Source organism: Myotis nattereri (assembly GCF_964212035.1).
Source record: "Myotis nattereri genome assembly, chromosome: 2".
NCBI classification, from domain to species: Eukaryota; Metazoa; Chordata; class Mammalia; order Chiroptera; family Vespertilionidae; genus Myotis; species Myotis nattereri.
The window spans coordinates 163,822,265-163,847,818 of record NC_138076.1 but is presented as its reverse complement, the minus strand read 5'-3'; the positions used below and the strand labels follow the sequence as shown (position 1 = coordinate 163,847,818).

General features: G+C 45.4%; 2 pseudogenes across 2 annotated transcripts; one reads left to right on the top strand and one right to left on the bottom strand.

The window, feature by feature from the left end:
* LOC308513923 (eukaryotic translation initiation factor 2 subunit 3-like) lies at positions 1–904 on the bottom strand (annotated as a pseudogene). Its single transcript has 2 exons — positions 707–904; positions 1–669 (listed from the first exon to the last, which is right to left on the bottom strand). The product of its transcript is annotated as a eukaryotic translation initiation factor 2 subunit 3-like (transcript).
* A 7,611-nt stretch (positions 905–8,515) lies between these two features.
* On the top strand, positions 8,516–8,952 carry LOC308535931 (protein mago nashi homolog; annotated as a pseudogene). The gene has a single exon. The product of its transcript is annotated as a protein mago nashi homolog (transcript).
* The last annotated feature ends 16,602 nt before the right edge of the window (positions 8,953–25,554 follow it).

The following is a 25,554-nucleotide window of genomic DNA, read 5'->3' as shown; positions in this document are numbered from 1 at the left end:
TTAGTCATGGTCTGCTGTTGGCTTGATTGTTGCCCCTCTTCTTATTTTTTACCCCAACCAATTAAACACCAATATTCCTCAACTCTTCAGCTAATGACAATTTTTTCTCCTACTTCTGCACCCACAGGATTCACCAAAATGATTTTGCCCAATCGGCTTTGACTGCACTAACTCTTCCTCTAGTAGCCAGGGATCCTTTGTTCACCATGGGCACTTCACTCTTGGATAATGTTTGCACCTTTTCTGCTTTCTTTGCTCCTTCAGTACATACACTTAGAAGCCATCTAAGCAGGAAGTAGGAGATTGTCAATTCTGTGGAGGCCTCAGGGAAAGCTCCAACTGCACATGGACCTGCCCCACCATTCTATCAGCCCCGCACAAAGTGGGGTCAATTTTTGTTCCAACTCCAATCAGGCCTCCTGGAGCGGCATACTGAAGATCATTATGTTCCACACACAGTGATAGAATTTTGGAAAAGATCAGTTTACATGAGTTTTCTTTCCTTCACTATCTTTGGAAATAATACCAGGTCTGACTTCTATCTCCTGGCCCACGTTTGACACTCCTTTTAGAATTCTGCCACCAGCCACACACCCCTCAAGGTCATCAACCTCACAACCAGGATCTAATAACAATAAGTCGGGGTTCTGAAATAGACCCTTGGGGGCACTAGAGTTTCTTTACAGCTTTACTAGTAAACACTCACATAGATTTTTGAGTTTTCAACTTCACAGACAACTTCAATATTATATTTCAGCTGAGCAGAAATTGGAATAACAGGAGCTCCTTCTGCTACTGTACCTTGTACAAATGCAAGGATCTATTGTTCATAGCGTTCTTTAGCCTGGCTTTCTTTTACCACATCAATTTTATTTTGTAGAATTAAAATATGCTTCATTTTCATGATTTCTATAGCAGGTGTTCAGAAGTCTGAGGCTGAGGACATTTCCAGTTACCAACAGGAGAGTTGCAGCCATCACTGCTGCACTGTTCAGCATCATAGCCATCAAAATACCATGGCCAGGACAGTCCACAAAGGAGACGTGTCTGAATAATTTGAAGTTCCCTTTGGTCTCTGGAATGTCTGCAGGAAACTCATTCGGTGCACTACTTCCAGAGGATCTATAACAGCGATGGCGAACCTATGACACGCGTGTCAGAGGTGACACACGAACTCATTTCTGGGGTTGATTTTTCTTTGTTAAATGGCATTTAAATATATAAAATAAATATTGAAAATATGTCTTTGTTTTACTATGGTTGCAAATATCAAAAAAATTCTATATGTGACACGGCACCAGAGTTAAGTTAGGGTTTTTCAGAATGCTGACACGCCGAGCTCAAAAGGTTCGCCATCACTGTTCTAGTGTAATGCTGGATTCGATTTCCTAAAGTAACCACTAAGGATGGTCTGAAATTAAACTTTAACTAAAAGCAGTTGTGGTGGGCAGTTACGTCCTAGGCCAGTATCTTCACTGACAAGGTCGACCTTTACCTTAACTGAGACTGTCTGTCTTTTTTGCATCTGTGATAACATACCCTTGAAATGTCTGGGTAACTTGTAACTTCCCTTTTTCTGGAGCCCCTGGGGCACAACCAAATGTGCTGGGTGCCAGGACAGATACCACAAATTCCTTCATTATCATGTTAATTGTTCCTGCACCCACCTAAGCATGTGTCCATCATTTTACTTTTTATCCAATCCCAGGGAGCTCCCCTTCCCCCCAGCTTTGCTTTCTCCCACCTTTCTAGTATATCACCAATGGATTTCATGTAACCCACCTACGTCCCTTTCCTTTGATTGCACTGTATAAATACAGATGTAACCCGCCATTCTCCGGAGCAATATCTCAATTTGTTGAGGTTCTGCTTCCCGGCATATGTCACAGTTTGGCTCAAATAAACTCACAAAAATTCTTTATAGGTTTCAGCGGTTTTTTTACATTAACAAGTCCCAGGACAAACTGGAAACCAGGAGACTTTTCCAGCTAGTGGGATGCTGTGAAGGGGCGGCCCTGCCCTGAGTCCCAGCCCCAGACTCTGAGGCCACTGGAAGCGGGGTAGGCCCTGGGCCCGCAGGGCTGGGGACACTCAAGCGCCACCTGCCGAATCCATGTGGGCGAACGGGGTCGGTGGCGGCAGCACCCTTCGGGTGCATTGTGAGTGCCGAGGGTGTAAAGACGCCGCAGAAAGTAAGTGGGGAGCCGGCAAGAATTCAGCTTCCCCACGCGGTTGGCTCAGGAAATGAGCCGAGACGGCGGACAGTGCAGAGCCAGGAGCAGCTTCTCCAATTCCAGAGGTTTCTGTAAAGAGAATTTTGGGGATCCAGGGTCCCGCTTCCTGCCCCTCTCCACTCTGGCTGAACCAACCTCACCCTGTGCGCCCCGCGCTCCAGGACTTTGGCACCTTTTCTGGATTCCTCCCCTCACCCTTCCGATTCCCACCTTGGCTGTGGCTTTCAGGGGATTCCCACCCCAACACAAAGCTTCTTTTTGTTCTTGCAGTTCCTCCTCACCCCTCAGCACCGCCCCCGAGGAATGCGACCTTGGACGAGGCCTTGGGCGTGATCAGGTTGGAGGGGGTGCAGCAGATGCCAGGGCAACGGGCTGGCCAGGTGTCTGCTGCGAGGAAATGGGGAGTGAGGATGGGCTCCACACCCAGGAGTGGCGGAGGCCAGCGCCTCCGAGAGACAGACTTCGACCTAGACTGCTGGGCTCAAACCCCTGGGGGCAGGCTCTTTATCTGCCAGTGCGTTCCTTTCCTGGTTCCTAAAACAGAGCTAAAAAGAGTGCCTGCTTCTTGGGGTTGTTGGGAGGATTCAATGAATTAACATATGCAAAGCTTTTAGGAGCCTGTCTAACCCACACTAAATGCTGTGTAAGGCTTGATATCATTATAAGTACTTAAGCACCAGAATTCAGAGTCCTCTTCCCAGGTTCCATAACTGCCTCTTTCTCCCTGCCTCTCTGAAGTCCTGTCACAATCTGGTTATGCTCACCGGTCCACAGGAATGAGATATCAGTCCCCTCACCGTGGCCCAGGTGCCTCTCCCCTCTCCCAACCCTTATCTCTCCTTGGTGACAGGAAGTCAGCAGAGGGATGTTCTGACCTCACCTGGTCTGAGTCACACACCAGAGTGAGCAAAGCTGGGCAGCTCTAAAATCTGAGTCCTTGCCCCAGCCCTGTCCCTACCTTCATGACCCTGAGTCAGCCACCCCCTGGGCCTCTTTCTTTTTTTTTTTTTTCCCCCATGAATGAAATAAAGATTTTCCTTTCTTGAGCATACACTTATAGACGCAAGACACTGGCCTGGCCTGCCCTATTTTAAGGGTTGTGACAATCAACCTGGAAAAAAAATGCAATTGGAAATGAGTCATGACGTTCCATAAAGTTCCACACATTCTATAATCCTGGAATTGTGGGAGGGCTTCCAACTCACTCCACGCTTATCTTGCTGCTCTCCCACCCACCACCCAGGTCAGATCCAGGAGATTAGGGACTTTTGTCGTTTGTACTCAGATGTGACCCCAGCACCTAGCACAGTGTATAGAATAGGTGTTCAATAACTATGTGTGGAATGAATGAATGGTTCAAATTGGGTCTCTCGAGATAGGAATTTTATTTATAGCCTCCTTGATGTCAGGCCCCTGTGTGAAGACTTTAAGATAAGTTTTAAGTGACTCTAGATAGTGTCAATTGGGCACTCTCGTTATTAGAATGTTATTTCTCCTACTGGGTGAAGACCTGCCTCCTTCTAACCTTCTAAACTCAGCTCTGCCCTCTAGAGTTACACAGAACTCCTCCTCCATAAGATTTCATACCTGAGTGGTTATTATTCTAATCTGTGTAGAGGGAGCCCCAAGCAAAATCTGTATAGGATTTGCTCCCCTGCTGGCCCTACCTGCCCGGGATGAGCTGGGAAAGAGTTTTCTACACAAGAACATCTCAAGGAATTAGAATCACAGTGATCCTAGGGGGTTGGAAGTCTGTTTTTCCCAAAGGCCCTGGTCAGAACATGATGAAATGGATCTTCCACTCTTTCTCCATTTATAGGCAAGATGGAAAGAATTTCTAGAACCTGGAGAATGGAGCCACAGGAGAGAAAGGGGCTGTACCTGAATGGCCATGTGGAGCAGAGCCCTCCCACCAGCACTAACCATGAGAAAATGAAAAGATACAGTTGAGCCATCAGCTTAAAATGGAAATGAAGATAGAGGTACTCTTAAACAATGAATACTGAAGATACATGTCATTTTAGAGCCAAGTTTTCCTCTTATGGGTGTGTTTTCTTTAAATAATGTAGCAATATTACACAGCAGTGGAAAAGAATAAAATATAGCTACACATTTCAGGTTGGATGCATCTCAGAAAATAATATTGAGTGAAAAATTCAAGTTGCTAAAGAATTCAGTGGTTTCATTTATATCAACTCAAAACATCCAAAACTAAACTACAGATATCAACATATGTGACAAACTGCAAGGAAAAGGAAGGGAAAGATAACCCAAAATTTAGAGTAGAGGTTTCCTCCAGGAAAGAGCAGTATGACATCATGGAATGGCACCTGGAAGATTTCAAAAATGCTCAAAACAGTCTATTTCTTTTCCTGGGTGGTGGCTGGGTGGTTGTCAATTTTACTGTAATTCATTATACCTTATACACATGGTATAATTACTCTTTTGTATCCATTCAGTTTTGATAAAAACAATTAAAAATAAGTTGAGAAAAGGCATATCTTGATATACAGTAAAAATTTTTCCTGTAGCCCTGGCCTGTTTGCTCAGTGGTTAGAGCATCAGCCCATAGACCAAAGGGCTCAGGTTCGATACCCATTCAAGAGCAGGTACCTTAGTTGCAGGTTCCCAGGGCCCCGGTAGGGGTGCATGTGGGAGGCAACCAATTAGTGTGTTTCTCTCACTTCGATGTTTCTTTCCCACCCCTGCCCCCTTCCACTCTCTCTAGAAATCAATGGAAAAATATCTTTGGGTGAAGATTTACAATAATTTTTTTCTGTAAAAAAAAATCATGAAATGACTGTAGCAGGAGGAATTGAAGGTAAACTTCTGGGGATTCTAAGGCATTATAATGCCCTGAGCCTAAAGCACACAGAATTCTCCCTGAACCCTCTCCCCGCCCCTCCCCCTCCCACCACCTCCCCTCCCACCCCTTGCCCCCAGACAACAGGGTCTAACTGGCTGGCCTTTCTCCATCACTCCCTCCTCAGCAATCTGAAGACATTCATTTACATTGTTGAGCTTCCTTAAGGCCGTTCCCACACATGCCTGTGTTTGAGTCCTGCTTATTTCCACTGCTAGAGCTAATGATTTACATTCAAGGCCAGATAAAACGGTTGGGGAGCCAAAGGTGGGAGGAATGCGGAGGCACCCAGGGGTGGAGAGTGAATTTCAGTCCCTTGTGGCCCATGATCTCCCCCAAGTTATTTCCCTTTGCCAGACTTACAGCTATTCCTTTCCCTCTTTTCCTTCCAAAAGCCACTGACTGCAATTCTTTCTAGGAAGCCTCCCTCACCTCATCACTCTTCTATTCTCTACCCCCATCGGTATGCCCCACCCCACTAATATCTAAGCAGTCTTTTTCAAACTGAGCGGTATGAGCAGAAAGAGTTGACTAACCAGTATATAAATATATTTTTAATGAAATAAGTAGAGTAGGGTAGAACAACTTGTCCAGATTGCCTCCCATGTGGTAAGAGTGAATACTACTATTACACTGTTTCATGAAACTCTTGATAGAAATAGGTGATAGATAGATAGATAGATAGATAGATAGATAGATAGATAGATAGATAGATGATAGATAGATATAGATAGATGATAGATAGATAGATGATAGATAGATAGATAGATAGATAGATAGATAGATGATAGATAGATAGATAGATGATAGATAGATAGATAGATGATAGATAGATAGATAGATAGATATGACTGCAGATTTTAATCAAAAAAGTTTAAAAGCCACCGTCTCGAGCACTTGGTTCTCTCATTTTGACGGTCTAGTCTGAGTCTGCATATATGACCCATTTGCCTTGTCTGTTCCTCTTCCTCCTTCTCCTGCTTCTGCACAGTATCCAATAGGATAATAAAACTTCCTGCAGTAATGGAATATATACTATATCTGTACTATCCATCATGGTAGCCACTAATCACAAGTGGCTATTGAGCACCTAAAATATGGCTAGCATGCCTGAGGAAATAATTTTTTTTACTATATTTAAGTCATTTAATTTACATTTAAGTAGCCACAGTAGTGGCAAGTGGCTAATGGTTACCATACTGGACAATGCAGTGCTAAACTCTAAGTTCCCTGTCAGCAGAAACTAGGCTATGTTGCTCACTGTTGTACACCTGGGACTTAGCAGTTTCAGCATATATTAAATCACCATTAAACAGTAGGGGGAACTGTTTTTGAGACCAAATGAAGTCTCCCTGATCTACAGCATTTGCCAATTTTCATGGTGTAAATACTCCCACTGTGGTCAATTTCAAGCTATTAGTGATTTAATTCTGGCAAGAAAAATTCCTGAATTTAACAATCAGCTCTCACTAGCTTTAAAATGAATGAGTGAATGAATGAATACATACATGAGAATATAACCTACCAGGATGGGGCTCTATATGCAGCACACTAAGGGAAGGAGGAAGAAGAGTAGAAGGATTTTTTTTTAAAAGATTTTTTTATTGGTTTTTTTGAGAAAGAGCAAGGGAGAGGGAGAGAGAAAAATATCTATGTGAGAGCAAAACAAGGATCAGCTGACTCCTGCATGCCCTCTACCGGGAATCAAGCCAGAAACCCAGGCATGTGCCCTGAGTGGGAATAGAACCTGTAACCTTTCATTGCATGAGGCAATACCCAAGCAACTGAGTCACACCAGCCATGACCTACAGGGTTCTTTTACAACGTCAATAGGAATATTTCTTTGTAACTCCTCCCTCTTTGTACCAAGAAATAGAACCTAGTGGGAGAATGGCTGAACTTCCTCGGTGTTTGGCCCCACTTCATACCCCTCACAACTTTAAGAAATTCCAGGGGCTTTCCAACAGACCCTATAAGTCATTCTAGCCCAGTGGTTCTCAACCTTGGCTGCACATTAGAATCACCTGGGGATCTTTTTAAAATCCTGATTTCTGGGCCTCATCCTCCGTAAATTCTGTTTCTTTGTTACTAATGTTGTGGCCCCACCCCATAACAAAGAAACAGAATTTCCGGAGGATGAGGCCCAGAAATCAGGATTTTTTTTTTTTAATATATTTTATTGATTTTTTACAGAGAGGAAGGGAGAGTGATAGAGAGTTAGAAACATCAATCAGCTGCCTCCTGCACATCTCCTACTGGTACATGCCCTTGACCGGAATCGAACCCGGGACCCTTGAGTCCACAGGTCGGCGCTCTATCCACTGAGCCAAACCGGTTTTGGCAAGAAATCAGGATTTTAAAAAGATTCCCAGGTGATTCTAATGTGCAGCCAAGGTTGCGAACCACTGCTATAGGTGTTCAAAGGAAGGATGGTGATCATGATTCGAGTGGCACCTGGGGTATGCTAGGACTTGTGCAGTGAGAGAGGTGTACATTGCACTTGAATGAATAAAGAGAACAAAGCCCCTAAGGCTCAACTGTAGCACATAGTAGGTACTCAATAAATATATGTTCATTGAGTAACTAGGGCCCCAGAGAATCTGAGTCTGCTCTTGGCAGTAGCAGGGAAAAGAAAGAATGAGTGGGCAAATGGCAAGCCTCAGGCAGTACATCACCATGGAGATAACCTTGAGCTGGCAGGAGTAGCAGGGGCATAGGTGGGGCTAAGCTGGGCCAAAAACAATAACTAAAGGTCTGTCCCTGCTGCTACTATCCAGGATGCCAACCCTCCAGCTGCCCCCAAGGCCCAGGCCTAAAAAGAAGGTGACATTCTGCCTGCAGAACATGGCTCTGCCCAGCCAGGGTCTCAAAGGCCTGCTGCCTGCTGCCTGCTGCCTGCCTTGGCACTGCCTTGATTCCTGTCTGGCAGTAGGCCCAGCCACACTCTGCTCCTCAGAGTTATCAGGTCCCTGTGTTGGCAGGGCTAAGGATAGCTGGACAGTCACAGCCCTGGTTCAATCAAAGCCTTCCTGGGGTTCACTGGAGCTGTCTCTCATGTGCCACCCACTTCCAGGACTCCATCACCCCACCCTAGCCCTTCCCAGCAAGCTCTCTGGCTTATTCAGGCTTCCATCAAGTAATACACAATTCATCCTTAAAAGGCAGTATTGCCCAGCCAGTGTGGCTCAGTGGTTGAGGGTCAATTCCCGGTCAAGGCACATGCCTGGGTTGCAGGTTTGATCTCCAGTGTGAGGCATGCAAGAGGCAGCCATTCAATGATTCTCTCCCACCATTGATATTTCTATCTCTCCCCCTCCCTTCCTCTCTGAAATCAATGAATATATATATATATATATATATATATATATATATATATATATATATATATATATATATATATTAAGGCAATATTATAGCCATGGAGAGTGACTTTTATCTGCATTACTACATGGGTCACAAGGGCAAGTTCGGCCACGAATATCTGGAATTTGAGTTCCAACCGGGTGGGAAATGAAATATGCCAACAACAGCAATTACAAAAATGATGTCATGATCAGAAAAGAGGCTACGTACATAGAGTGCGATGGAGGAACTAAAGAGGATAATTGATGATAGTGAAATTACCAAAGAGGATGATGCTTTGTGGCTCCCCCTGACCGAGTGGGTCTGCAGGAGCTTGAAATCGTCATTGGAGATGAACACATTTCTTTCACAGCATCAAAAATTGGTTCCCTTGTTGATGTCAATCAATCCAAGGACCCAGAAAGCTTACGAGTATTTTATTATCTTGTCCAGGACCTGAAGTGTTTGGTCTTTAGTCTTATTGGATTACACTTCAAGATTAAACCAATCTAGATTGAATATTGGTGTGGACACAAGGGGGGTGAGAGTAGCTGTTTTTAATTACCATTATCAGGAAATTTTTGTGTATATCAGGGCAATATTTTTTATGAACTATAAATGATTGTCTTTAATAAATACATAACAAAATGCAATTTTTGTTTTATATAAAAGAAAAATAAATTTAAAGGCAGTATTATATTGTTCAGTCTTTTATCCAACAATTCCAAACTCCAGAAAACTCTAAAGACCGAAAGTTATTTGTAATTCACTTCCATGAGGCTATTTATAGTTTTCACATATTCCACTTAGTGTGAATGTTGATCCATTTCATTGCAGAAATATTCATGTCTGATTCCATGATTCCAGGTGCCACCTCCAGCCTCACTGTGGCTTCCCTTACACAGTATATGCACTACTATGTGTCCTTTCTGAAATCTAGAAGATTCCGAATCCCAAGAGTCATCCGGACCCACGGGTTAGGGTGAAGGGATTGTGGACTGACAGCAAAGCCCAGGTTTAAGTTTTACAGCAAAAGGATTTCAAGCTTGAGTGCCTGCTCCTCAGAGCTGCCGGCAGGAAAACAAGATGGAGTGGGGGGCCTGGCCAGCTCGGGCAGTGACTGTCTACTGCCTGGGACACAGCGCAGGGTTTCAGTGCTTTGACAAGAGCAGCACAGGGCTGTGGCAGCTGCCCAGGAGGTAGGGCTTCCCCTCTTCCAGGGGCCAGACTACATTCTCATCTCCTCACCTGCTTCCCTCAACATTTAAGTGAAGCTCTGGTTGGGGATGAAAGAAGTGAAGCGTGTAGCACACGGAAGGAACTCAGTGGGTATCGGCTACTTTGATTGTTCCTTCATCCAGGGTTTCTTGACCACTTTGTGCTATCTACGCCCCGGGGGGCAAGACAATGCTTAAACTACAGGGTGAACTCAAGCAGGAAGATAACGTGCATTTGCAATTAGAAGCAAATTGGACTGAGTAGATTAAAGTCAGATTTCAGAGAGGGAGAGTTTGGCCTTGAGAAAAGGAAGCTTGTTGGGTAAGAAATGTGCCCTGGGTGGTGTTAGGAGACCTAGGCCAGGTCAGACGGACTCACTCTGCAACCATAACACTGTCCTTTCCTCTCTGGTCCCAGTCTCCCTCGTCAACAAAATGTAGACTTAGCCTTCAACCAACTCTCAGTTCCTTCCCACTCTCTGTGACGCCAAATATCCTAAAGAACTGTCATCTAGGAGAAGAGAAATCAGACCTAATCTCTGTGACTCCCAGGGGTACAACCAGACCAAAGTGTGGAAGCTGCAGGAGGCAGATTTCTGCTCAAACGAAGGACGTCCTAAAATGTTGTCCTACAGTCAGGAGGGCTGCCTGCCTCATCCTCATCCCAGAGAGGCAGTCCTAGGTTTGGGCACTGGGCAGGGAGTTAGAGCAGACAGCCATGTGGTCCTTGCCCATTCAAAGGATCTGGGATTCCATAAGCTGGACCTCCAGAGAGGCCTGGTATTTGTAGAGCATTTGCCAGCTTCCCACGTGACAATCTAATTCCATCCCAGGGACAGGTCTAGAAGACAATAAGGCAGGAACTCCCAGTCTTTAAGGAGGTGTTGGGGCCCAGGACCCTGGGTGGAAAGCAGAAATATTCTCCTGGGTGCCTGGATGTTAAGGGAGTGGAACTTATAGTCATTTGTGCACATAAAACATAAAATGCAAATTGTATACCAAAGAGCAGAATATAATCAGTGGGAGTTTAGTGGTGACAAGGGCTGGCAGGGGTTAATGCAGTAGTTTGAGTCCTCACTCCCCTCTGGAGTGGAGGGGGAATGCAGCTGCTGTCCTGGAGGAGTGTAAAGTGGGCTGACCCATCTACAGGGGCTAAGGTCCCTCGGAGTCAGCTCTGCTTTGTCGCCAGAGAGGAGAGGTGCACTGAGGGTTACAGAGAAGGACAGGCAGAGGAAGGGCCTTCCTGGAGGAGGTGGGCACATGTTGATAGGTAAGGATGAGTGGAATGTAGAGGGCAGAGGATGGGCAGGAGTGGTGATGGGAGCACCATGAGTAAGGTCTTGAAGAGTTACCTGCTTTGGTCCATGAACACTCTCCTTCCAGAAGTAAAGCAGGGGCCATTTTTGGAGGGGACCTGGGGATCACAGAAGTGGGGACACTGTTTAATCATGAAAATATCTATCTACCTTGGCCCACATTTGGAAGCATGATATATATATATATATATATATATATATATATATATATATATATATATATATATATATAATTTCCTGAGCCACACAGAGGCCAGATTGCACCTCTGCCTTAAGACTGAAGGGCCTACAGACAGCACTCTTGCACTAAGCTCAGAGCTGAGGCTGGCATCCCCCACCTTCCCAGCCCTGTCCTGAAAGAGAAGTGGGATGGGTCGGGGGAGCAGGACGTGAAGAAAGACAAGTGGGACACAGCGAGGGTGGGGATGAATGAAGACTCAAAGGTCTGGAATCCTAGCACTCCTGCTAAATGTTATTTCCCTTCCAATAATAGCAGCTCCAAATGGTCCAGTCCCAGATTCCCAGAGAGATATCCCTGGATAGAAGTAAATCAAAGAGCTCAGCCAACACCCTCACAAGAAGTCATTGTCTCCATCCCCCCTCCTCAGAGGCATTCTCTTAGACCCAGGAATCAGTGTGGGTCTGCATCCAGTGGACTCCCCCCTTGTCTCCCAACCCTGGCTTCTGGAGCAGGAGAGGAAGAAAGAGGAGGGACGGAGGTCAGTGAGGCCTGAGTCTGGGGCTCACAAAGAGAGAAAGGAGACATTCAGGGGAGCCTCTTGAGTGAGCTGAGCCTCTAGGATGTCCCCCCAGATCCGATGAGCTCACTCCAAACCATCTCCTTTGCTTTTGCATTTCTGTCCTGAGTTCCTTCATACTCCACTCCCATCTTCCGGGGCTGGGCCGAGGTGATAGCGTGGAGAAGGCAGGTAGCACACAGTGAACTGAGCTCCTCCCTGGAATCAGAACAGTTCATCCCATCTTCTGCTACCTGGGAGACAGGGAAGGCTTTGAGGTCTAAGTTCCACTGTGGACAAAATCACCAGGTGTAGACACAAGGTCTGAGAATCCCAGACTGGGAGATAAGGGACAGTGTCTCCTTCCTGGTCTGCTGAGGCCACGGCAACAGCTGAGGGTAAAGAGTGGGGGAGATAAGAGAGCACGGGACCCTTACTTCTCTCCCATGAACAACAGTCCACACTTTGCTCCCAGAATTATCTTTAAATCTGCATCTGTCCCACTCTCAACGCTCACCTGCCTTCATTGTAAACACCTTTGATGGCTTCCCATTGTTGAAAGTATAAAATTTTCTCCTTGCCCCTCCATTCCATCTCTCCCTATATTTGTCTTCCTACCTAATGCTCCAATCCCCTCCTTCTCTAAACCCTCTGCTCCACCTGAACTGACCCCAAACATGTTTTCTAAACTGCCTCCTGCCACTTCCTCTATTTACTGATGCTCCTCTATTTCCTCCATCCCACGCCTTCCTCAAGGCTTAGCAAGAATGACACGTCCTCCCTGAAGCCTGAACTCTAGCACTGCTGCTGGTGTCCTCTCCTTCTCTGGACACCTCACATTAGCACCACACATTGAAGTTGTTTTTGTAGTACTTGGGGTACCTGGCGCCATATGTGGGTGGCACTGATTATTTAAATGGACATTTTATTGGCCCAATCATGGCACCTGCTCTAGAAGAGACAGGATAGAGAAGCCCATAGCAGGGATCAATAACCTGTAGCCTGAACCAAGAGATGTCTATGTAATGATTAAAATGAAAGGTCTCACGTGTTGTAGAATTGTGCACCTGAAACCGTTATAGTTTTTTTAACTGGTGTCAAGCCAGTTAATTCAATTAAAAAGAAAAAAAAAGAAAAGGTCTCCCTCCAGGTTCAGGAGCACAGGCCCTGTACAAGCCAAATGAGCCATGGGAGGGACCCAAAGCTGGAGATGAGGGCTGACATGGGGGCATAGAAAGAATATGGGAGGCAAGTTCTTCCCACAGAAGAAGATAAACTTCAGGGACTAAGAAGACAGAAACCAGTTCCTGGGAAAGAATGTGATACTCCTTCTAGAAGGAAAAAAAATGGAAGCTCTGGAAAGGAAGGGTCCTGATCTTACCTGATATTTACATTCCAGGGGCTCCAGCGCCTTCTTCTCCTCTTCATGAGGAAATACCTCCAAATAACTCCTGCAGCCGAAATGTCACTGAGATCTGACATACCAAATTCTTGCATCTTCTGCGTTGTCTGTTTTGCCAACGGCTCTCTGAACTTTGGCAGGTTTCAACAATTAAGTCAAGTTTATGGCTTCCTTGTATTTTTGATTCCAATCCTATTAATTTTAATAGATGAAGATGTTATTGTGAAGATGAAAAAAATTATTTTCAGTATGCTTGTGCAAGTAATTTCCACTTATTGTTTTGTGTAATTTTATTAAAAGTAAAATAAACTAAGATATTTTTGGGCTAGTCATTAAAAAAATAAGAAAATACCTGAGGATCCCAGCTACGTGCTGGAAGAAAGGAATTCAGGTGCCTCTCCTGACCGCCACACTCCTGTTCCCTCACCTCTGACCTCCGGGCTTTCTGTGAGGACAGACTGCTGATGAGAGCAAGGGCTCTGTCTGCATTTCTGTTTCTTTGTCTACATTGTGCTGATCCTTTAAGCTAGTTTTCTGGGGGCAGATAACGTAAGAGGGTCTGGAAACTTTCAGGGTTCCACTCCTGCAAGGAAAAAAAAAGAGAAATAGCCCTAAGAGAACTAGCAGCTTCTCTCATTGAGTCTGACACACACACCACCCTGCCCCCATCGTTCTTACTCTACCACTGTGATGTCCACTCTGCTATTTTATCCACTCGTTCATCCAGCTGTGCATTCAAAATCACTTATTAGGGCCTATTTTACATGAGTCAGGCACAGTACTGGAGTACAGACACTTCTGTGGGAGTCTCCGTTCTCACTAATATATGATAAAAGCTAGAATCCAGCTATAAACATGCTGTGAGTGGGTGGAGACAATGTTTTGTCTTGTAGACATCCCAGAAGCGGTCACATCTGAGCTGGTCCTTGAAGGATTCATGCCAGGTGAGCCTCTCGGGCAGAGGGAAAGGCAGGAGCAAAGAACTGGACACCATCAGTTGACCTTCCTCTTTCTCTTACATCAGATTTCTCTCACTCCACCAATTAGCATTCAACCCTGTTCTAGTGCTGCCCACCTTAAAACAAGTTTTCTGGACCGCCTTCCCAGCAGCTCCTTCTCTAGCGACCTGTCCCTTTTCACAGGCTCAGCCCTTCATTACCCCTGTTCACTCCTCAGCCCACTCCAGGCTGGCCTGGGCTCCTATCACCCCAGGGAAATTGCATTAGCTAAGGTTCCCAGAGACTCCACCTTGTTAGAATCACCGGATAATTGACATTCCTTCTATTCCTAGACCCTTGGCTTTCAGCAGCTGAACGCCCCCTCCTTGAAACACTGCCTCTCCCTGGCCTTCTTGACACCTCACCTCAGGTTTTCCTCCAGGTATACCTGGTACCATCTCAGTCTCTTCCCCCGCTCACTTCCTTTATCTGATCTATAAACATCGATGTTCCTCATAAACATTGATGTTCCTCCCGCTGGGTCCTAGACCCTCTTCTCTTATCACTGTGCACTATTTCTTGGAGTAATCTCATCCATGGCCATGGCTTTAATTGTATTTTCTATTTCCAGACCTTCCTTCTGAACTCCTGAACAGTCTATGGGATTTTCTATTTGATGCCTCCTTTCAGATGTCTCTTAGGCATCTCAAATTTAACCTGTTCAAAATGGAATTATTGAGCTCTGGCCAGGTGGCTCAGTTGGTTGGAGTGTCATCTAGTACAGCAAAAGGTTGAGGGTTTGATTCCCGGTCAGGGCACATACCTAGGTTGCGGGTTCAATCCCTAGTTGGAGCGTATATGGGAGGCAACTGATCCATGTTTCTCTCTCACATCAATGTTTCTCTCTCTCTTTCTCTCCCTTCCTCTCTCTCTAAAAATCAATTTAAAAACATATCCTCAGATGAGGACTTAAAAAAAAAATGAATTATTGACCTTAGTCTCCCCACCAGCTCCTTCTTAATTATTGCTCACATCCAAAACCTGGGAATCATATTTGACCCCTCCATCTCTCTTACCCTACCCCCTGCATCTAATTAATTATAAAGTGAAGTCTAGTTCCAAAATATATCCATACCTATTCCCTTCTTCTCATCTACACACCTTGTCCAGGCTGCAGCCATCCTTTCTCTGTACTACAACACCTCCCTAAAGGAAGGTCTTCTCGTGATCACCAGTAACCCCTCCACACACCATCCAGCACGGTCTTCTCACCTACTTAGAATCCTTCCATGGTCTCAGAAATGCCCTAACTACATGGTCAGGGCATTCTCTCCAGCCACAGCTTTTCCAGTCTCCCCCTTGTTGACCAATCTTCAGCCCCACTGGGCTTCACCTGGCTCTTCTAACCAGGCACACTCCTCCAGCGCCAGGACTTGGGGGTGTGGTCCTCTTTGCCAGTCACACTTGATACAGCCATTCCACACACACACATTGCCCCTCACTTAGCTCCTCCCCACCTCATCCACAGGGATCTTTCCCTTACCTTCCCAGGCTCTGGCTAAATGCTTTGATATTCAGTGAATATGGAAGAAGGAAGGACAGAGGGAAAGAAGGAAAAGACATGGTTAGAGGGCGAGGCTTAGAGCAAGCAGGGGAGGGCTGAGGGATGAGCCTGGAGAGGTACTTTGAGCTGTACCTTTAAGCGTTTAGTTTCAAGATCTGCACCTGTTTGAGTTATTCTGTTTTGTCCCTGGCACTTCATTGTTACCATGTTCCGTTTCATTGAATGGCAGCTGATGGCATTGTTGACTGGTAACTCCAGCTGGCCCTGAGGAAGCAGCACGACTCTTAATCTCCCTCTGCCCTCTGGTGGCCTTCCTGATGCAGGTGGCTGTTCCTGTCTAACCCAGCACTATTATGCTGTACTCTGACTTTCTGCCTTACAGCACCACCATCTGGCCAAAGCTGCTAACAGTTGGCTTCTCCACCCAAATTCACCACTTTCTTTTCAATATTCCCAGTGGGCAGAGTTCTTAAGAGTCATGACCTCTTGGAGTACATGCGACATTACAGGACTGAAGTCCCTCCCAGAGCTTTATCCCAGGCTTCAAGTTCATTCTAGAGAGCCATGCTAGAGATGTGGATAGAGTGGCAAATGATCATGGGCTGTGACATCTCCCTTGTATCCAAGCTATCCCAACTTTCCTGGCCCTTCCCCCAATCTGGTCCTCCACACACATACCTCTCATACTCCTTCACTCTGCATGGAAAGTCAGGGGTCTCCTACTCGGTACATTTCCAGATTATTAATACAATCTTTGCTCTTGTCCATCTAACCCTCACCATCCTTTTATTTTATTTTTTAACACCCTTTTAAAAATAAATGTTGTTGTTTTCCTTATTATGACAAAAGGGTGTGTTAATTGTTGAAAATTAGACAACACAGATGAGTAGAAATAATAAAATGTTTAAAACCTCCAGAATACCACCATCTAGAGATAATGATTACTAATACCTTGATGTGTGTCCTTCAGGATTTTTTTTAATCCTCATCAGAGGATTTTTTTATTATTTATTTTAGAGAAAAAGGATGGGGGGCAGAAAAACATTGATGTGAGAGAGAAACAACAATCTGTATGTGCCCCAACCAGGGATCAAACCCACAACCTAGCTATGTGCCTTGACCAGGAAAAACGCACAGCCTTTTGGTGTGCGGGATGACGTTCCAATCAACTGAGCCACATGGGCTGTCTTCAAGATCTTTTAACATACACTTGTTTCTGTTTCACCAAGGTGAGATTGAAGTGTAGCCATCATTTTGTAATCTCCTTTTTACACATGTGATGGGAATTTCTTTCCTCATCAACAATTATTCATCTACATTGATTCTAATATTATTTTTAAGAACTGAATAGTATGCCTTCAATGAATGGATATAGCATAATGTCTTTCATTAACGAGTCCCCTCGTTTTGGATATTTGCATTGCTTTTAGTTTTCTGCCATCACAAAGTGACCTGCAACAAACATCCCTGTGGCCATTTTTTAAGTAACTTGAATTGTAAATGTTCGTGTGGATGGCACATCACGCTGTAAAACCTGTGAGGACCCCAGAGATAGACCTACTCGCCCTTCTGTCCCTGATGGAGAGCCACACTTCCCATCACGACAGTCCTCGTCCGTCCTCCCCTCTCCCCTCTGTAAGCACTGGGACAAGTAGACTCACTTCTAATCTAACTGCCCCACACCTCAGCTCTCAGCTGCTCCAGGCTCCCATGTTTCTTATTCTGTTCTTACCTCAGACATAAATCAGTATCCACCTATAATTTAGTTTCAAAGTAAGGTGATATTTTTACCGAGTGTTTAGGTCCTTCATAATAACACCTAATACTGACCAGGGCTGTGCTTAGAATTTGAAATAAATAGTCCCTAAGCTTCCCAAGATAGATGGTCCCATTTTATGGAAGAGGAAACTGGGGTTTAGGGCAAGGCCAAATGGCATAGTGGAAAGAGCTTTGAAGTCAGCCCAGACCTAACTTTGAACTGTTTATTGATCAGGAGTCACGAGCTGTCAGCCCCCCCATGGATGTGTCTCAGACAAGACATTAGCATGAATGCCTTTACGCAGGGCGTACACTCCTTGGTCTTCACAGTCTGCACCACTCTCTGTGACTGTGGATTATACCACCTCACATTTGCTTCTCTGAACCCTGGCAGCATTTGAATTTGGAACCCCCTGAAAATATTACCCCATTTGATCTTTTTTTAAATTTTATTTTAGAGAGGAAGTGAGAGGGAGATAGAAACATCAATGATGAGAGAGAATCATTGATCGGCCGCCTCTCGAACCTGTCCCTTGACTGGAATTGATCTCAGGACCCTTCAGTGCGCAGGCCAACGCTCTATCCACTGAGCCAAACCAGCTAGGGCCCATTTGATCTTTAGCAAGGACCTTGTAAGGAGGGAAGGTCTGTGGGAGTAGTCCATTTAGGATTAGGCAATAAGCCAGTGCATTGTCTATAGAGAATTTTAAAACTATCAATAAAACTGATTAAAAGTCTGTTTTTATTATCTTCATGTGTGGGAAATTCCAAACAAGATCAGTGATAAATGCCCTGTGAGAACATCTTTTGTTGGTATAAGTTATAAACAATTGCTGTAATTCCTGTTGAGTTTGAATAATAAAGTAGAAGCCCAGTGCACGACATTCATGCACTGGGAGGGGGTGGGGTCCCTCAACCCGGCCTGCACCCTCTCACAGTCCAGGATCCCACGGGGATCGGGCCTAAGCCAGCAGTCAGACATCCCTCTCGCAGTCTGAGGCTCCCACAGTCTGGGACCCCTCACTCCTTACCGCCCGCCAATAGCAGAGGCAGGAGAGGCTTCCGCCACCGCCACTGTACTCGCCAGCCATGAGCCCAGCTGCTGGCTGAGCGGTGCTCCCCCTGTGGGAGTGCACTGACCATGAGGGGGCAGCTACTGCATTGAGTCTCTGCCCTCTGGTGGTCAGTGCACATCATAGCGACGGGTCGCTCCGCTGTTACATCGATTTGCATATTAAGGTTTTATTATATAGGATTATATAGAATGGGTAAGCTTCAAATTAACATACTTTCATTATTTACCTTTTAATAAATATACTATTCTATATGGAGTGACTACTCAATGTTTTCCACTATACCAATTTATTTTAAGAAAAGTTTGTAACAGTTCAGAATTGTCCAAGCAGTCACCCAGCCAGCTTTTGTGATAATACATAATCCTGGATTTAAACAGTAGATGACAAATACACAACTACACACACAGTGAATGAAAAAAAAAAAAAAAAAAAAAAAACTTGACTTGCTCCAATTCTGTCATTCTATGTGGTTAGAACTTTCATTTGTATTTGAAATTTAAAATAATGACAATGCAAACTGCAAGGTATAATATTTTTGTTTGGCAATGCAATCTTTACTTCATACATGAAATATTATACTGGATTTGAATAGTATCTTTGTTTCTTTCCTTTTTTTATATTTTAGAGAGGGAGAGAAGAAGGAGAGAGAGAGAGAGAGAGAAAGAGAGAGAGAGAGAGAGAGAGAGAGAGAGAGAGAGAGAGAGAGAACCATCGATGTGAGAGAGATACATCGATCAGTTGCCTCCCATATGCACCCCAACTAGGATCAAACTGGCAACCTAGGTATGTGCTCTGCACGGGACTATGCTCCAACCACCTGAGCCATACTGGCCAGGGCTGAATAATATCTTTTAAGTTAAGCAATATTTTTAAATTGTTAATTGTTCTAGAGCTGAAAAGTGAATCAAAAAACTAATAATTCTTACTAAAAATAATTTTGGCCTTTAAAGGAAGACGTGTCAAATACTCTACATACCACTGGAGAAAGACATAATTTCATTTTTTAAAATATGATATTAATCAGAATTATTATAGATGAATCATTTATTTCTTGGTTAATTAGTATTGTTATTGAATGAATAATGTTTGCCCTATGATTACTGTGTCAGGGTTCTCCAGAGTAACAGAACTAATAAGATATAGAGAGAGATATGTAAGACATTTATTACGGGAATTGACTCACACAATTATAGAGGCTGAGAAGTCCCATGGTCTGCCTTCTGCTAGATGAAGAACCAGGAAAGCCACTGTGGTGTAATTCAGTCCAAGTCCAAAGGCCTAAAAATCAGGGCCTAATGCTATAAGTCCTGGTCTGAATTCAAAGGCCCAAGAATCAGGAGTGCCAATGTCTGGGAGCAGGAGAAAATGGGTGTCTCAGCTCAAGCAGAGAGTGAATTTGCCCTCCTTTGCCTTTCTGTCATATGTGGGTCCTTAGTAGAATGGATGATGCCTGCCATCCCTGGTAAGGATGGTCATTACTCAGTCCACTGATTCAAATGCCAATCTCTTCCATCAACAACTCACGGACACACCCAGAAGTAATGTTTTACCAGCTATCTGGGTATCTCTTAGCCCAGACAAATTGACACATAAAATTAATCATCACAATTATAAAGTTGAATAGTACAAAAGATATAAAATGAAAAGTAAGTCTTCCCCTTAGCTCAGGCGCCCAGACCCATACCTCATTCCAGATACAACCATAATTTACAGGTTGGTTGGTTTTTTAATATTTTTTTATTGAGTTCAGAGAGGGAGGAGAGAGAGATAGAAACATCAATGATGAGAGAGAATCATTGATCGGCTGCCTCCTGCAAAACCCTCACTGGGGATCAAGCCCACACCTGGGCATATGCCTTGACTGGGAATCAAACTGTGACCTGGTTTATAGGTCGACACTCAACCACTGAGCCACACCAGCCGGGCATAATTTACAGGTTTTTTAATGTGTAGGTAGATATAATTTTAATCTCACTGAGGATATTGAGACTTACAGAGGTTGTGTGACTGACTAGCTGATGGAGCTAACAGACTGAACTAGATCTTTCCCTTGACACCACACTGCCACATTGGCATCATCTGAGTTCATATGTATGTCTACAGTGTACATCCTGGACTGAGGATCCTTGGAGAAAAAGGATTAAACATAGCACCTCCTTGGGGCAGTACCCAGCACTGGGCCACTGGGCACTATAGCAGGAGGCCTGGGATCTGGCCTACAGTTAAGCCTCTGTGTGGTGCTGGACAAATCTCTTGACTTCCCCAACTGTCCTTCTTACTTACTCACTGGGCTAGGCTGGCACTCAAACAAGCTAAGTAGAAAGATATCTGGAAAGTGAAAGTATCATAGAGATTTAAGGAAGGGAGGAGAAAATATTAGGATAAGGTTAACTTTGTACTTTAATTTGAGCACATGTCCGTGTTCGGGTGTAAACTTCCTGGAAGTGTGTTACTTGTTCACTGGACAGGGCACACGTTACTTCCACTGACAGTCCATTTGCCAGAACTAGTCACATGCCCCGCAGCAAGAAGCTCATGGATACTGAGTGAGCAGTAAGTGTCTCTGCCACAGGGAGTACATGCTCTGCTTGCAGTATGCCCCAATGCCTGCCAGGGTACTTTAATCATCCACATTACCTGCTGGGTTCCTGGAGGCACGTTGCATTTGCAGCCTTTGGTACAAAAAGAGAGGAAGGCTGGTGAGAGAACCCTGTGAAATGCTACCAGAACCCTACGCCGGCCAGATGTCTTCCTGCCCTTCCTCACCTCCCGAAGGTAGCTGCTATACATGACAGACCCTGGGAGGTGACCTAGCCATACCTTTCCCACTGAGGCGACCTGCTTCCTCTCCAAAGGTGAAGATTCAAAATGTTTTTGTGTCACAACTATTTGCATATTTCAAATTCCTCAGTCAAGACTCCTATATTCTATCCACTTTACTTCCCCTACACTGTGCTTCCTCTGTTTACCCTTGTTCTATGAACAGAGCTGCAAGGAGAACCTGCATTAGTAGGCTCTGGACAGTACAGATCCCCACGGAAAAGGTTACTGAGGAAGATTCAATGTATGTGTTGTCCCTTTAAAGTGTTTGTTTTATATATCATTCCCCCCGCTCTGGTTTATTATTATTTTTTTTAAATATATTTTATTGATTTTTTACAGAGAGGAAGGGAGAAAGATAGAGAGTTAGAAACATCGATGAGAGAGAAACATCGATCAGCCGCCTCCTGCACATCTCCTACTGGGGTTGTGCCCGCAACCCAGGTACATGCCCTTGACCGGAATCGAACCTGGGACCTTTCAGTCTGCAGGCCAACGCTCTATCCACTGAGCCAAACCGGTTTCAGCTATTATTATTATTATTATCTGTTCCTTTGTTTCTGCCTTCTTTGGGATTTTTTAAAAATATATTTTATTGATTTTTTACAGAGAGGAAGGGAGAGGGATAGAGAGTTAGAAACATCGATGAGAGAGAAACATCGATCAGCCGCCTCATGCACACTCCCCACTGGGGATGTGCCCACAACCAAGGTACATGCCCTTGACCGGAATCGAACCTGGGACCCTTGAGTCCGCAGGCTGACGCTCTATCCACTGAGCCAAACCGGCCAGGGCTTCTTTGGGATTATTTAAATCATTTTTGGAATTCCACATTAACTTATTTGTTAGATTTTTAACTATAATTCTTTGTATTATTTTTAATGCTTGTTCTAAGATTTAGAATACAGCCTTAACATTTCACGGCCTACTAGGATTAATATTTTATCTCTTCAAAAAGAAGAAACATCATCTTTATGCTATAGTTGTAATACCGGGTGGGGCAAAAGTAGGTTTAAAGTTGTAAGTATGCAAAACACAGTTTATTCTTATATTATTGTTTATTACTAGTAGCCCATTGCGCAATATCGCATGCACTAGGCTGCCCGCTGCTTCTGTGGGAGCCAGTGGGAACCGCAGCACGCTGCCGGGAGCCATGAGGCTTCGCGGGAGGTGGAATCGAGCCGCCGGTGCCCACAGGAGCCCGGAGGGAGCCACACCGATTCTGCAGGAGGCAGGAGGGAGCTGCACTGCTTCCACAGGAGGTGGGCCCACTGTCTCCTTTCCGGGCCTGCCTGCACTCGGCCACTGAGGCTGCAGGCCAGCCCCTGTCCCTGTCCACTCCAGCTCCAGGGGGCCAGCCTGAGCTGGGGCATGGCGGCTCGCCAGCCCCCTCTCTGTGTCTCCACTCCAGGCCTCACCTCTGTGTGCAACCTCCTCCTGTCTGGTCGTGACCCGTATGGCATCCCAGCCTAATTTGCATATTTTCTCTTTTTATATATAGACTAGAGGCCCGGTGCACAAAAATTTGTGCACTCGGGGAGGAGGGGGGGTCCCTAAGCCCGGCCTGTGCCCTCTCGCAGTCTGGGACCCCTCGGGAGATAACGACCTGCTGGCTTAGGCCTGCTCCCGGATGGCAGAGGGCAGGCCCAATCCCTAGGTGCAGCTCCTGGTCGGGCTCAGAGCAGGGCTGATTGGGGAGTTGGGGCACCGCCCCCTGTCATGCACAGAGCAGGGCGGATTGGGAGGTTGCGATGCCACCCTCAGTCACGCTCAGGGTAGGGCCGATTGGGGGATTGGGGCACCGCCCCCTGTCACACTCAAGGCAAGGTCAATGGGGAGGTTGCGGCGCCACCCCCTGTCACACACAGAGCAGGGCCAATCAGGGGGTTGGGGAGCTCCCCCGTCATGCACAGAGCAGGGCTGATCAGGGGGTTGAGGAGCTCCACCCTGTCACTCACAGAGTAGGGCCAATAGGGGAGTTGGGGCACTGCCCCCTGTCACACATAGAGCAGGGCGGATCAGGGGGTTGGGGCGCCACCCTCTATCACCCACAGAGAAGGGCCGATCAGGGGGTTGGGGCGCCGCCACTGTCACACTCAGGGCAGGGCCGATGGGGAGGTTATGGCTCTACCCCATCACACACAGAGCAGGGCCCGTGGCGGGGGGGGTTGGGGGGACGGGTTGGGGCACCGCACCCTGTCACACACAGAGCAGGGCCGATCAGGGGGTTGGGGCGCCTTCCCCTGTCACGAACAGAGCAGGGCGGATAGGGAGGTTGTGGCCCTGCCCCCTGACACACACAGAGCCACAGGGCGATCAGGGGGTTTGGGTGCTGCCCCCTGTCGCGCTGATCCCGGTGCTGGGAAGCATATTACCCTTTTACTATATAGGATAGAGGCCTGGTGCACGGGTGGGGGCCGGCTGGTTTGCCCTGAAAGGTGTCCTGGATCAGGGTGGGGGTCCCCACTGGGGTGCCTGGCCAGTCTGGGTGAGGGGCTGAGGGCTGTTTTCAGGCTGGTGGGTGACTGAAGCTCCCAACTGCTCCTTTTTTTCTTTTTCTTTTTTATTCTGGGCCAGCTTTAGCTCTGGCTCCAGCTCTTAGGCCTCCGCTGCTGAAAGCAGGTATCTGGTTTGTTTGGGTTCTATAATCGAAACACTGTATCAACTCCAGCTCTGAGATCCCAGTGGGCTGAAAGCAGGTTTCTGGGGTTTTGTTTAGCTTCTATATTTGTAACAATGTTTCAAACTGCAAGCTCAGAGGCCGGCAAGGCAGGCAGGGAACCTTGGAGTCCTCCGTCACTGAAGCAAGCAAGCCTCATGTTAACTTCAAGCTGCCTGGCTGCTGGCCACCATCTTGGCTGGCAGTTAATTTGCATATCTCGCTGATTAGCCAATGGGAAGGGTAGCAGATGTACGCTAATTACCATGTTTCTCTTTTATTAGCTAGGATAGATAGATAGATTATATTATTTTCCATATGCACAACTGTAAACTTACTTTTGCCCACCCTGTATATGAATTACATCTAAATACATTATACAGCCCACCAATGTTCTAGTATTTGCTTTTATTAGGCAAATGTATATTAAAGTCCTTCATATTTACCCAGCAATTTACTATTTCTGATATTCTCCATTCTTTCCTGAACATCTGAATTTCCCTCTGGTATCATTTCCCCTCAGCTTGAAGAACTTCCTTAGCTTTCATTGTAATGTAGGTCTACTCACAATGAACTCTTATTTTTCTTGAATCTGAAAATGTATTAATTTTGCCTTCATTTTTTTAACAACTTTAAAATGTAATTCACATACCAAATAATTCACCCACTTAAAGTGCACACTCAGTGGATTTTAGTTAAGTTTATGTAGTTGTGCAACCATCATCACAATTTTAGAGCATTTTTGTCACCCCAAAAAGAAACATCACACCCTTTAGCAGTCATCCCTCATTCCTTCCATGCCCCAGTCTTAGTCAGCCACTAATATACTATCTTTTTTTTTAATCCTCACTGAGGATATTTTTCTATTGATTTTTATTTTTATAAATATATTTTATTGATTTTTCACAGAGAGGAAGGGAGAGGGATAGAAAGTTAGAAACATCGATCAGCTGCCTCCTGCACACCTCCTACTGGGGATGTGGCCGCAACTAAGGTACATGCCCTTGGCTGGAATCTAACCTTTCAGTCAGAAGGCCAACGCTCTATCCACTGAGCCAAACCGGTTAGGGCTTTCTATTGATTTTTAGAGAGAGCGGAAGAGAGAGAGGGAAAGACAAAAACATCAATGTAAGAGAAACACATCGATTGGTTGCCTCCTGCACACAACCTGACCAGGGCCCAGGCCAGGGAGGAGCCTGAAACCAAGGTACCTGCCCTTGACTGGAATCAAACCCAGGACCCTTCGGTATGCAGACCAACACTCTATCCACTGAGCCAAATAGGCTAGGGCTGATATTCTATCATTATGGATTTGACTTTTCTGATCATTTCATATAAATGGAACTATGCAATATGCGGTCTTTTGTGACTGGCTTCTCTTACTTAGCAAAATGTTTCAAGGTTCACCCATTTTGTAGCATGTATCAATACTTAATTCTTTTTTATTACCAAATAGTATTTTCTCTGGATATAGAATTCCAGGGTACCTATACCTTAGAGCAATGTTTTTTTCTTCTAACACTTATAAATCTTGCTCCTCTGTCTTCTGGCCTCCATAGTTAGGAAGGCATTGTCAAGGGCAGTCAGTCTCTGTTCTCAGAAAGTGTGCGTACAAGTCTGTGTATGTG